This window comes from Giraffa tippelskirchi, chromosome 8 (assembly GCF_054371585.1).
Source record: "Giraffa tippelskirchi isolate mGirTip1 chromosome 8, T2T-mGirTip1v1.2.pri, whole genome shotgun sequence".
NCBI classification, from domain to species: domain Eukaryota; kingdom Metazoa; phylum Chordata; class Mammalia; order Artiodactyla; family Giraffidae; genus Giraffa; species Giraffa tippelskirchi.
The window spans coordinates 162,087,816-162,100,177 of NC_137282.1; the positions used below are offsets into that span (position 1 = coordinate 162,087,816).

Genomic DNA, 12,362 nt, shown 5'->3' on the forward strand with positions numbered 1-12,362 from the left:
TCCAGCCTCAAGCAGAGGAAAGGCCCCGTCTCCTCTCAAGACAGAAGGAACTCAGGGAGGATGGGGAAAGGAGAGGGTGTCAGTTTTCCCAAGGCCCTAAAACAGTATCAAAATCTTCACGAGTAGCCAAAAGACCCCAAACCACAAAATACCGCTGAGAAGGGAAAAATCACAAAAAGCCACGAGACTCCGATGGGCCATGATCCGTGCAGGTGGGAAGCCACAGGGCATGGACGGATGCGGACGGAGGGGCTCAGCACCATCGGCAGGGACCCTGGACCCTGGCGAGCAGGGCAAACCCATGGGGGCCGGCGGCAACCTGTGCTCACTCACCCACGGTGAGCGTGGAATCCAGGCCGGGGCTCAGGGGTCTGCGGCTCTGGCTAGGCCCTCGGAGATCTCGAGACCTAGCGGGCAGAGTGCCTTCTGCTGAGGGAAACCGGCAGGGACCGGCTAAAACTTGGGCAGACGCGGATGGCTGGGGCAGTGGACAGAGGCGGTCCAGGTGAGAACTGAAGGTAAGGAGGCCGGCTGGAGCCACGTCTCAGGAGGACCATGCCGGGTGCCAACAAGAGGGAGGTGAGGGCCGCGCCTGGAGAAACCCTCTCTCGACCTGGGCCCCCCTTCCAGAAGTGCAGAGGCTACTTTTACATAAAAATGAACTGAAAAAGGATGGTGGGTGAATCTCACACAAACATATCACAAAGAAAAAAAAAAAAAGAATGATGAATAGAATAACCTACAAAGCAATGAAAGCCCACAGGAAGACATGCTCTTGAAACAGATAAATGTTCCCCAACAGTTTCAAACAAACCAAAAGTCAGTTCTCTGTAATGGCAGGAAGACTGAGGCGGTCATGAGAACACTGATAACATTTATGAAAAATGAATTAAAAAAATAATAATAATAACACTACCTAAAGACAGTGCTTACAGAAGCCAGTTCAGTTCACTTGCTCAGTCGTGTCTGACTCTTTACGACCCCATGGACTGCAGCACGCCAGGCCTCCCGGTGTTCCTGGAGCTTGCTCAAACTCATGTCCATCCAGTCGGTGATGCTATCTCATCCAGAAGCCAGGGGAAAGATTAAATCTCAAAAATGACAACCCTAAGGTCTAAGAAAGGTAAGTATGTGTTTCCTTGGCCAAAGACGCTGCCTAATCTCCAGTTATGGCTGCAAAAATGGTGGTGGGAAAAGACCAGAGCCTAAACAGCTGAAGGTGCCAGGTACGAGAGTTTGGAGTTAGGGAAGCAACTAGAAATTCAGGGCTTTTAGGCAGCACCAGAATCGTACAAGGAGCAACACTCAAATCTGGAGCACAAAATGCTGAAATCTCTGGCTGACAGCTGAACTACATATGCTCAAAGGAAACCACCAGTGGCCTGGGGAAAAAGCAGTCAGAGATCAGCAAATCGTTTCATTTAAAGAGGAGCACGGAGCCAAATCTGCGATTGTGACGCTCTGTCCCAACTGTGCTCAGCTGGGGTTGCAGAAGGCTTGAAACGTCAGAGAACAAAGCCCAAAGCTCACAGAGCACCTGGAACCCAGGGAAACCCCGGAAGAAAGACCATGTGGAGAGCAAGGCCATGTCCACCCGGATGCTAAGCAAACTTTCAAATTTTACAGGCCCAGGGAGCCACAATGAAGAAACACCAAAAAGGCAAGACCAAGTCAGAGATGTAAGATGCCCATCGCAGGAAAAACAAAGTTCATAGTTTGACTCCAAGCATTTATTAATAACTGCTGTAATATTAGGCTGGTGCAAAAGTAATTGTAGTTTTTGCTTGTTGAAATTTGCCATTTGATATTGGAATACATTCTTAAATGCGGTTATGTTATACATCATTTTAATGCAGATTTCTTGCTTTATTTTTTTAGCTAATGACTTCTAACTTGCTGTTTATTTTATATTTATTTATATTTAGACTATGGAAACTACGTTATACAAACAGCAAAATTGGAGCAATTTTCTTATTTGAGTTCAAAATGGGTTGTAAAGCAGTGGAGACAACTCGCAACATCAACACATTTGGCCCAGGAACTGCTAATGAACGTAGAATGCGGTGGTGGTTCAAGAAGCTGCAAAAGGAGACGGGAGCCCTGAAGACAAGCAGAACAGGGCTGGACGCTGGGAGCTGACGATGACCCACTGGGAGAACAGCGAAGCTGAGCTTCTACTACACAGGAAGACGCTCAAGAACTCAACAGCAACCATCTATGGTTGTTGGGCATTTAAAGCAAATCAAAAAAGGTGAAAAAGCTTGATAAGTGAGTGCCTCATGTGTGTTAAGTCGCTCAGTTGTGTCTGACTCTCTGCGACCCCGTGGACTGCAGCCCGCCAGGCTCCCCTGTCCCTGGGGTTCTCCAGGCAAAAATACTGGAGTGGGTTGCCATTTCCTTCTCCAATGCATGCAAGTGAAAAGTGAAAGTGAAGTCACTCAGCCGTGTCTGACTCTTAGTGACCCCATGGACTGCAGCCTACCAGGCTCCTCCATCCATGGGAGGAGTACTGGAGTACTCCTCCAGGCGAGAGTACTGGAGTGGGGTGCCAGTGCCTCATGAGCTGACAAGAAATTTTAAAAAAAAAATCATTTTGAAGTGTTGTCTTCTCTTATTCTGTGCAACAACAACATACTGGTCAACAAATTGATCGGATTGTGACGTGCAATGAAAAGTGGACTGTATGTGATAACTGGCAACAACCAGCTTAGTGCTTGGACAGAGAAGCAGCTTCAAAGCACTTCCCAAAGCCAAACTTACAACAAAAAAAGGTCCTGGTCACTGTCTGGGGGTCTGCTGCCAGTCTAATCCATGACAGGATTTCTGAATCCCTGCAAAACCATTACATATGAGAAGTACTCAGCAAATTGATGAGATGCACCAAAAACCAACAAGCCAGCAGCCGGCACTGGTCAACAGAAACGGCCCATTTCTTTTCCACAACAACCCCTGACTGCACTTCATATAACCAATGCTTCAAAAGTTGAACGAATTGGGTTACAAAGTTTTGCCATCCACCATACTCACTTGACCTCTCTCACTAACCAGCAACCAGCTCTTCAACCATCTTGACAATTTTTTGCAAGGAAAACACTTCTACAACCAGCAGGATGCAGAAAATGCTTTCTAAGAGTTCGATGAATCCCAAAGCACGGATTTTTTACTTTATTCCTATGGCATAAACAAACTTATTCCTAATTGGCAAGTGTGTTGATTGTGATGGTTCTTGTTCTGATTAATAAAGGTGTGTTTGAGCCTTGCTGTTTAGTTGCTCAGTTGGGTCTGACTATTTGTGACACCATGGATTGCAGCACGCCAGACCTCCCTGTCCTTCACTATTTCCTAGAGTTTGCTCAAACTCATGTCCTAGTTGCAATGATTTAAAATTCATGGTCTGAAGCCGTAATTATGTTTGCACCAACCTAATAAAACCCCAATAATCCTCAGAAGAATTCCGGAGTCCAGGATCACTACAACATGTCCAGTTTTCAACGAGACAAAACCACAGCAAATAGTGACCCACATGCAGATAAGACAGTTAATAGAAGTTGGCTCCAAATAAGCCTGGATTTTGGATTTAAGGCTGCCAGCAAACAGTTCAAAAGACTTGGAAAATAAGCTCAAAGGACTGAAGGAAAATATGAAGCCAGTGAGTAAACGTATAAAGGTGATGTCAACAGAGAAACAGATGAACAAGACAACTAGTAAAATGAACTCAGCAGACGGACTGAACAAATGGACGCTTTCTTCTAACATCTGTAGTGACCCTGGATACAGAAATCTGAAGGAAAGAGCGGGTTGAAAGATGAGTACAATCTTCAAAGACGTGTGACGGCAGGAAGCAGCATGCTAACTGGAATCCCAGCAGAGAAACGAAAACCATTTCTGAAGGTGTCTGAAATATCCACCGAAAGATCAACATACCTTCAACAGAATAAAGACAAAACTACTAAGACACATGTTGGTCATACCGCTAAAAGCCAAAGATAAAGTCTTGAAATCAGCCAAAGAAAAATGACATATTATATACAGGGAAACAAAAACAATAAAGATTAAGAACATACAGTGACTTCTCGTTAAGAAACTAAGAAGTCTGAAGACACTGGGACCAAATATTCAAACTACCAAAGAAGGGGGGGGGAAGCAAAAACAGAAACAAAAAAACCTGTCAACCAAGAATTCTAGTATCCAGCAAAACTATTCTCTAAAGTTGCGGGTGAAATGAGGACATTTTCTAACAGAAAACAATTCATCACGAGCAGATGTGACTATAAGAAATGCTAAAAAAAGTTCTCTTGTCTGAATGGCAATCACACTAGATGGTCACTTAAATGTACAGGAAGAAATAAAGCCAGAAACAGTCTCTGTGTGAGTACAGTATTCACACATTCCACATCCACTTATTCAACCAAGAGTGGGTTGAAAATATTCAGGGAAAAAAACTTCCAGAAAGTCCCAAAAAGCAAAACTTGAATTTGTAACACACTGGCCACCATTTACATAGCACTTACACTATTAGATATTATAAGTCATCTAGAGATGATTTAAAGTATATGGGAGGATGTGCACAGATTATATGAAAGCACTACACCATTCTATATAAGAAATTTGAGTATATGCAGACTTGGTATGCATGGGTGTCTTACAACCAATTCCCTATGGACACTAAGGGATGACTAGAGATACACCATTTAGATGAAACACATATGACACGACTACTACAGGTAAGAGGGAGGAAACTGAAATATACTGTTGAAGGAATTCTGGGTTTCACCTAAGGTGATTCAATACCAATACTAACTAGATTGGGATAAAGTCAAAATACATTTTGTAATACCCAGAGAGCAACCACTACACACCCCTCAAAAAAAAAAAAAAAAAAAAGCAATGAAATAGAACTAGAAAACCAACAGAAAAATTAAAATGAAAAATTTAAACTCTGACAAACATAAAAACCAAAAAAGATAGTGAATTCACAATCTAACTCAAAGAAAATTTCAGCACGATAGTTCCACTGACAAATTTTAGTAAACATTTATAAAGAATCAAAACCAACTTCAGAAAGTAAGAGAAGGGAATGCTTCATAACTCTTTTTATGATACCAACATAACTCTGACATGAAACAAGGAGAGGGAACTACAGACCTATTTTACTGTATGAACATAGGGACAACAATTTCTCAAGGCAGTAACAAAGATTAAAAGGACCAAACATTCTCAGATCATTCACACACTCAGATCAAAAGCATATCATATCCACTCGTAGACTCACTGTAATAAAACTAAAGAACTATCATGGGTAAGAAATCTTAAACCACCAGAAACTCAGATGACTTATAAAGAAAGCAGGAGCAGAGCTTCCATCAGCTGGAAAGCTAATAAATTTTAACTGTCAACCAATAAAATCTATACCCAGCTAAAAAGTCATTAACAATGACAATATAATAGTAAGATGATCTTTAGATGTACAAATGTCAAGAATTTATTATCTCAAATTCTTGCTAAAATAATTAAATGATGTTATAAGTCTACCCCTAAATACATATTGAAGACAACTGAAAGTATATGTTCACATAAAAGCTTCTACATAAACGTTCACTGCAGGATTACTCCTAACACACATACACAAAAACAGAAATAACTCAAATATCCATCAATGATGAATTAGTAATCAAAATGTGGTTTAGTTACAAAATGGCATATCATTCAGTCATAAAAGAAATAATATACTGATACATGAAAACATTATGCTAAATCATTAGCATATTAGAAAAGAAACCAGCCAGAGAAGCCACATATTGTGCTATGACTCCATTTACCTGAAATGTCCAGTATAGACAGATTCACAGAGAAATCAGATCAGTGCCTCCCAGGGGCCCAGGGACAGGGACTGACAGCCAGTGAGGACGGAGCTCCTTTCTGAGGTGTGGGAATGTTCTGAAATTAGGTAACGGTCGCGTGAGTACAGAAATGGCATGGACCTAACAGAAGCAGAAGATATTCAGAAGAGGTGGCAAGAATACACAGAAGAACTGTACAAAAAAGATCTTCACGACCCAGATAATCACGATGGCGTGATCACTCACCTAGAGCCAGACATCCTGGAATGTGAAGTCAAGGGGCCTTGAGAAGCATCACCACGGACAAAGCTAGTGGAGGTGGTGGAACTCTGACCCAAACAAATCCGGAACTTAATCCCTTTTATAAGATCACAGAAGGAAACTTCCAGAATTAAAATGTCATCAAGACCAATTTCTGGCCACAGGGCAATTCAATTAGAAAATACATAGTAAAGAAACGTTTTCACTTTAAGGATATTTAAATTTACATACGTATAAGGGCTCAAAAAACAGACAAAATCCTTGGGGCTGTAATTTTTTTTATACTTTTTGGATTTTAAAACATGAAAAAAAATCCTGATCAAACAAATAAGTTAATTTACTTTAAATAAATAGAAAAATCTAAAGAGACTTAAGATTTAAAAAATAAAACTTGTATGATGTGGCTAAAGCTGCATCAACAAGGTAATTTTATAGCCTTCATTAAAGAAAAGCATGAGCTATACGTTCAACTCAGTAAGCTAGGAAAAGAACAGGATAACAAAAGAAGGCAGAAGAAAACCAAGAGCAAGAAATCAAGTAGAAAGCAAAGATATAATCAATAAAATAAAAAACTGACTCTTTTAAAAAGAATCAAATGAGATAAAATATTTTTAAGAAAAAAGCACAAAAAAACAAAAGCATGTTCAAGGTATATAATCAGAGATCCAGTACGTATAGGTTTTTAAATATCCTAAAATACTCTAATCTAAAAAACTTTAGGCTGCAACTGACTTAATAGAAAGCACCAATAAATCAATACAAGGTAATTCTTTAGTGAAGAGTCAAATAGCTCTTCCATCTTAAAAGGAAACAGAAGTTCAGATGATTTTATAGACAGGTAAAAATTTCAAACAGAAAATCACAACACAGAAAATCCAAGGATTCAGCAAGTGTTTCACAATTTAAAAAAATAAGTTGGTTACCTTTCTTTCAAGGGACCATTACAATACATAAAATAATACAGTGTGACTAGCGTTTGTCCCAGAAATGCAAGGATGGCTTAACATCAGGTAATATATTAATATATATTTAAATATTCAAAGGAACGAGGGGGTGAAACGACAATCTCTAATAAGTGCAGAAAGCACATCCTACACGATTCACTAACCATTCAGGATTAAGAATTCCTCACGTGCTAGAAATACGAATTTCAACCAGATTTTTTTTAAAAAGGTATCTTAGCAACTATCTACAGCTTTTCCTTAATAATAAAATTTTACAGAACTCTCAGAATTTAAAGTAAGAATGCTTGTTTTTATAACCGATACTCAACACTGTACTGATGGTCCCAGCCAAAGTAACAAGGTTAACAACTAACATGTATAAATTTGAAAAGAAAAAAAATATATGATCACCCGTATTTCCACAAGATGATTATCTACATATAAATCCAAAAGCATCTACTACATTTTCAAATGAGATAGTTCAACAAGGTGGCTAGACAGCGATCAAGCATAAACAGTCTTCCTATGCACAAATTATTAACTAGTTAGACAATATAACTCTGACTAAATCTTAGAAAGGCTGTGAAGACCTTTTAAATGTGGGTAATAAAACACTAGTTAAGCGAAAAGCAAAGGAGAAAAGGAAAGATATTCCCATCTGAACGCAGAGTTCCAAAGAATAGCAAGGAGAGATAAGAAAGCCTTCCTCAGTGATCAATGCAAAGAAATCAAGGAAAACAATAGAATGGGAAAGACTAGAGATCTCTTCAAGAAAATTAGAGATACCAAAGAAACATTTCATGCAAAGATAGGCTCGATAAAGGACAGAAATGGTATGGACCTAACAGAAGCAGAAGATATTAAGAGGTGGCAAGAATACACAGAAGAACTGTACAAAAAAGATCTTTACGACCCAGATAGTCACGATGGCGTGATCACTCACCTAGAGCCAGACATCCTGGAACGTGAAGTCAAGTGGGCCTTAGAAAGCATCACTATGAACAAAGCTAGTGGAGGTGATGGAATTCCAGTTGAGCTATTTCAAATCGTCAAAGGTGATGCTGTGAAAGTGCTGCACTCAATATGCCAGCAAATTTGGAAAACTCAGCAGCGGCCACAGGACTGGAGAAGGTCAGTTTTCATTCCAATCCCAAAGAAAGGCAATGCCAAAGAATGCTCAAACTACCGCACAATTGCACTCATCTCACATGCTAGTAAAGTAATGCTCAAAATTCTCCAAGCCAGGCTTCAGCAATACGTGAACCATGAACTTCCAGATGTTCAAGCTGGTTTTAGAAAAGGCAGAAGAACCAGAGATCAAATTGCCAATATCCGCTGGATCATCGAAAAAGCAAGAGAGTTCCAGAAAAACATCTATTTCTGCTTTATTGACTATGCCAAAGCCTTTGACTGTGTGGATCACAACACGCTGTGGAAAATTCTTAAAGAGATGGGAATACCAGATCATCTGACCTGTCTCTTGAGAAATCTGTATGCAGGTCAGGAAGCAACAGTTAGAACTGGACATGGAACAACAGACTGATTTCAAGTTGGGAAAGGAGTACATCAGGGCTGTATATTGTCACCCTGCTTATTTAACTTATATGCAGAGTACATCATGAGAAACGCTGGGCTGGATGAAGCACAAGCTGGAATCAAGATTGCCAGGAGAAATATCAATAACCTCAGATATGCAGATGACACCACCCTTATGGCACAAAGTAAAGAAGAGCTAAAGAGCCTCTTGATGAAGGTGAAAGAGGAGAGTGAAAAAGTTGGCTTAAAGCTCAACATTCAGAAAACTAAGATCATGGCATCTGGTCCCATCACTTCATGGGAAATAGATGGGGAAACAGTGGAAACAGTGTCAGACTTTATTTTGGGGGGCTCCAAAATCACTGCTGATGGTGACTGCAGCCATGAAATTAAAAGACGCTTACTCCTTGGAAGGAAGGTTATGGCCAACCTCAGTAGCATATTAAAAAGCAGAGACATTACTTTGCCAACAAAAGTCCGTCTAGTCAAGGCTATGGTTTTTCCAGTGGTCATGTATGGATGTGAGAGTTGGACGGTGAAGAAAGCTGAGTGCCACAGAATTGATGCTTTTGAACTGTGGTGTTGGAGAAGACTCCCTTGGACTGCAAGGAGATCCAATCAATCCATCCTAAAGGAGATCAATCCTGGGTGTTCACTGGAAGGACTGATGTTGAAGCTGAAACTCCAATACTTTGGCCACCTCATGCGAAGAGCTGACTCACTGGAAAAGACCCTAATGCTGGGTAGGATTGGGGGCAGGAGGAGAAGGGGATGACAGAGGATGAGACGGTTGGATGGCATCACTGACTCGATGGACAAGGGTTTGGGTAGACTCCAGGAGTTGGTGATGGACAGGAAGGCCTGGCGTGCTGCGGTTCATGGGGTCACGAAGAGTCGGACACGACTGAGCGACTGAATTGAACTGAAGAACCAAAAGATGGGGGCGGGTGAGAGAGAGGCAGCTTTCCCCCTCCCCCCCTCCTGATTCATTCATCTCTCTTCCCATCAGCGCCTCCCCAGCATCATACAACACTCTACAATCTCTATCGTAAAGCAAACAAACTCTGGAGCCTGCCTGGCCCTCCTGGCTCCCTTTTGGAAAAACTGGTCCTGAGAACTGCCTCCGTCTCTCTTTTCCCACGCTCTCATGAGCCCACGTCAGGTGTAGCCCCTGTACTCCCCCACCAGCCGCTGACAAACCTAAAGGTCAATCCTAGGTTGTCCCAGCAGCACACAACACAGTCGTTCCCTCTGCCTTGAAATGTTCCTCAACTGCTTCCAGCGCACTGCGGTCTTTCTCCTGCTTTCCTGCCCAGAGCGTTTTGCAGTCCTCTTCACAGCATCTTCATCCCCCCACCCTGCTAGCTCTACATAAGAATGTACCCGACATCCAACTTCCATGTCCCTTCTCTACCTACTCCGCAGGTACCATCCTTCCCCGGCTTTTAAAACCACAGTCGTATACCATGGGGCTGACTCGCTTCAGTCGTGTCCGACTCTTTGTGATCCCGTGGACTGTAGGTGGCCAGGTTCCTGTCTGTGGGATGCTCCAGGCAGGAATACTGGAGTGGGTACCCATTCCCTTCTCCAGGAAATCTTCCTGACCCAGGGATCGAACCCGAGTCTCTTGTGTCTCCTGCACCGGCAGGAGAGTTCTGTTACTACTGCGCTACCTGACAAGCCCCAGGTTTATCCAATGAAGACGTCCTAACTCCGAGTCCAGGTCAGCGAGGGGAATCGTACCAGCTCTCTAGAGGCGGACATTCCCCAAAAGCATCTCCCACTGAAGCATGTGCCCTACACACTAGGCTCCTAGCGCTGGCCGCTGCCCCCCACCCATGCCTGGATGTCTAAAAGGCATCTCGAACTTAATGCGTCCAAAACCCAACTCCCACTTACCCACCCACTTCGACCTCCCCAGCGATAAAACGAAAGCCAAGCCCTGAGCAGTCACACCCGTCTGAACAACGGGCCGACCCCGTTCTCCTAGTGACACAAGCCCGAACATCCCGGGTTCTTTCCATTTCTCCTCCTTCCGTCACACCCGACGCCCAATCCTCGAGTCAGGCATGCTCAGCTCCACCTTCGACACAGACCCAGGGGGGAAATCATTCCTCACTACTCAACCACCCCGGCCCCCGGGTGCCAAATGCCAGCATCTCCTGCCCAAGTAACTCTGCCAGTCTTCCCGCTTCCTTCCTTGTCCCGCCCCAGCTGGTTCTCCATATATAACAGCATCCAACACAACCCTTTAAAAATGTGAATTGGGAGTTATGTCACCCCTCCCGTGGCTCCTTGCCTCAGTAAAGACCAAACTCGGAGAACACTCGGAGTATTCGGCACATCTACAAAGGGCCCCGCCTGGACCCCAGACCCCGACCTCAGGCACTAGCCGTCTCTCCAGCTCCAGACACACCAGCCTCCAGGGCCATTCCTTCCTTTTCAAGCCCCAAACATCACCGTATCAGGGGCGTCTTCTATAAAACCCACAACCTGAGCTCCCAGCTGCATCCCGCTTAGCCCGCTGCCACGGCGAGAAGCTGAGCACCAGGCAGGACTCTCGTCTGTCGGGCTCACCTCCAATGCCACTCAGAGACCCGCGCACGCAACCCCGGCCTGGCGGGGAAGCAGAAGAACGTGCCACCACCAACTGCTGAGCCACCTTTCAGAGAAGAGAACAAGGTCACCATATCCGGCAGGGCAAGCTTCCCAGGCTTATTATAAAGCCGCACCGAGCACAACAGTCAGATGTGATCAGGACGAGACAAACTGGCATGCGTGCACACACACACGGACACTTCACACACGGCAGAGGGGCAGGCAGGTGGGGGAGAGGGTGACCGGTTCAACAAACGGAGACAGCAAATGATCCACAGCTGAAAGACACACCGGATCCCAGCACACACCAGGAAAACAGACCACAGGTCTTTCTCACCGTCAAGAGGCAAAACTTTTGGAAGAAAAGAAAACAGTAATCTGGGGATAGGAAGTATTTCTTAAATGAGAAATGAAATGAGGAAGAAAAACTGGATTACATTAAAATGTAAATTTTCATTAACTTTGTGGGTGAAATATGTAATTATGTTACGGATTTTAAAATCTTTTAAGAGTGAGGACACACACAGATATTTACAAGATGAATAACAAAGAGTAGGATTAATTACAGAGAACTTCAACAAGTCAAAAAAAATGTAGAAGAAAAATGGGCCAATTAACATATAAAGGATTTTATAGCACACTACACAATTCCTTCAGGGTTAACTTCTATGTGTCTTCTGAGCAGTATGGATATAATTCTGTTTTTATGAAATAACTGTGACTTGTAAATGCACCCTTCTATCTGCATTCATGCACAGAGCTGTCCCTAACGACAGGCCTCTACGGTTTGTGGTGGATAACCTGGGTGTTAGAGCGGGGGATGCTTTCTTTCCCCTTTGACGTCCATCTTCCTCCTTAGACACACACAGAGCCTTGATGTACAAACCATGAGTAAGGTGATGAGACCACGAAATTCAAAGAACCTGCCTGCCAAAGGAGCGGCAGCTAATTCAAGTAGAAGTGACCTTAAGAGACCAAACTCTTTATTTCAAAGAAGCTGTTGACAACACGAAACATTCTCAGGACTTTCTCCTCTTGGACTGCCCTCACAGACAGTCTTTTGAATATCCCCCATGGCGCCAAAATTCACAAAAATGAATCTAAGAAAGAATCAGAGTAACTCAAAACCATAAAGTTTTAGTGAGTTAAGTTGGTGATATGCTGTAAATCAAAAGTGGTTTCC

The 12,362-nt window shown here is 43.0% G+C and overlaps 1 protein-coding gene across 8 annotated transcripts in view; it reads right to left on the bottom strand.

Annotated features, from left to right (window-relative positions):
• Positions 1-12,362, bottom strand: part of CDYL (chromodomain Y like) — a 148,881-nt gene that overhangs the window by 72,074 nt on the left and 64,445 nt on the right. Inside the window, exons 1-2 of one of the 8 annotated variants that reach the window (XM_081521202.1) lie at positions 6,087-6,176; positions 5,820-5,981 (exon numbers count right to left, since the gene is read on the bottom strand). The exons of the other annotated variants lie outside the window; for them this stretch is intronic. The gene's annotated coding sequence lies outside the window, so the exon portion shown is untranslated. Of the gene's footprint in view, positions 1-5,819; positions 5,982-6,086; positions 6,177-12,362 lie in introns of those variants that run through there. 8 annotated transcript variants of the gene reach the window in all.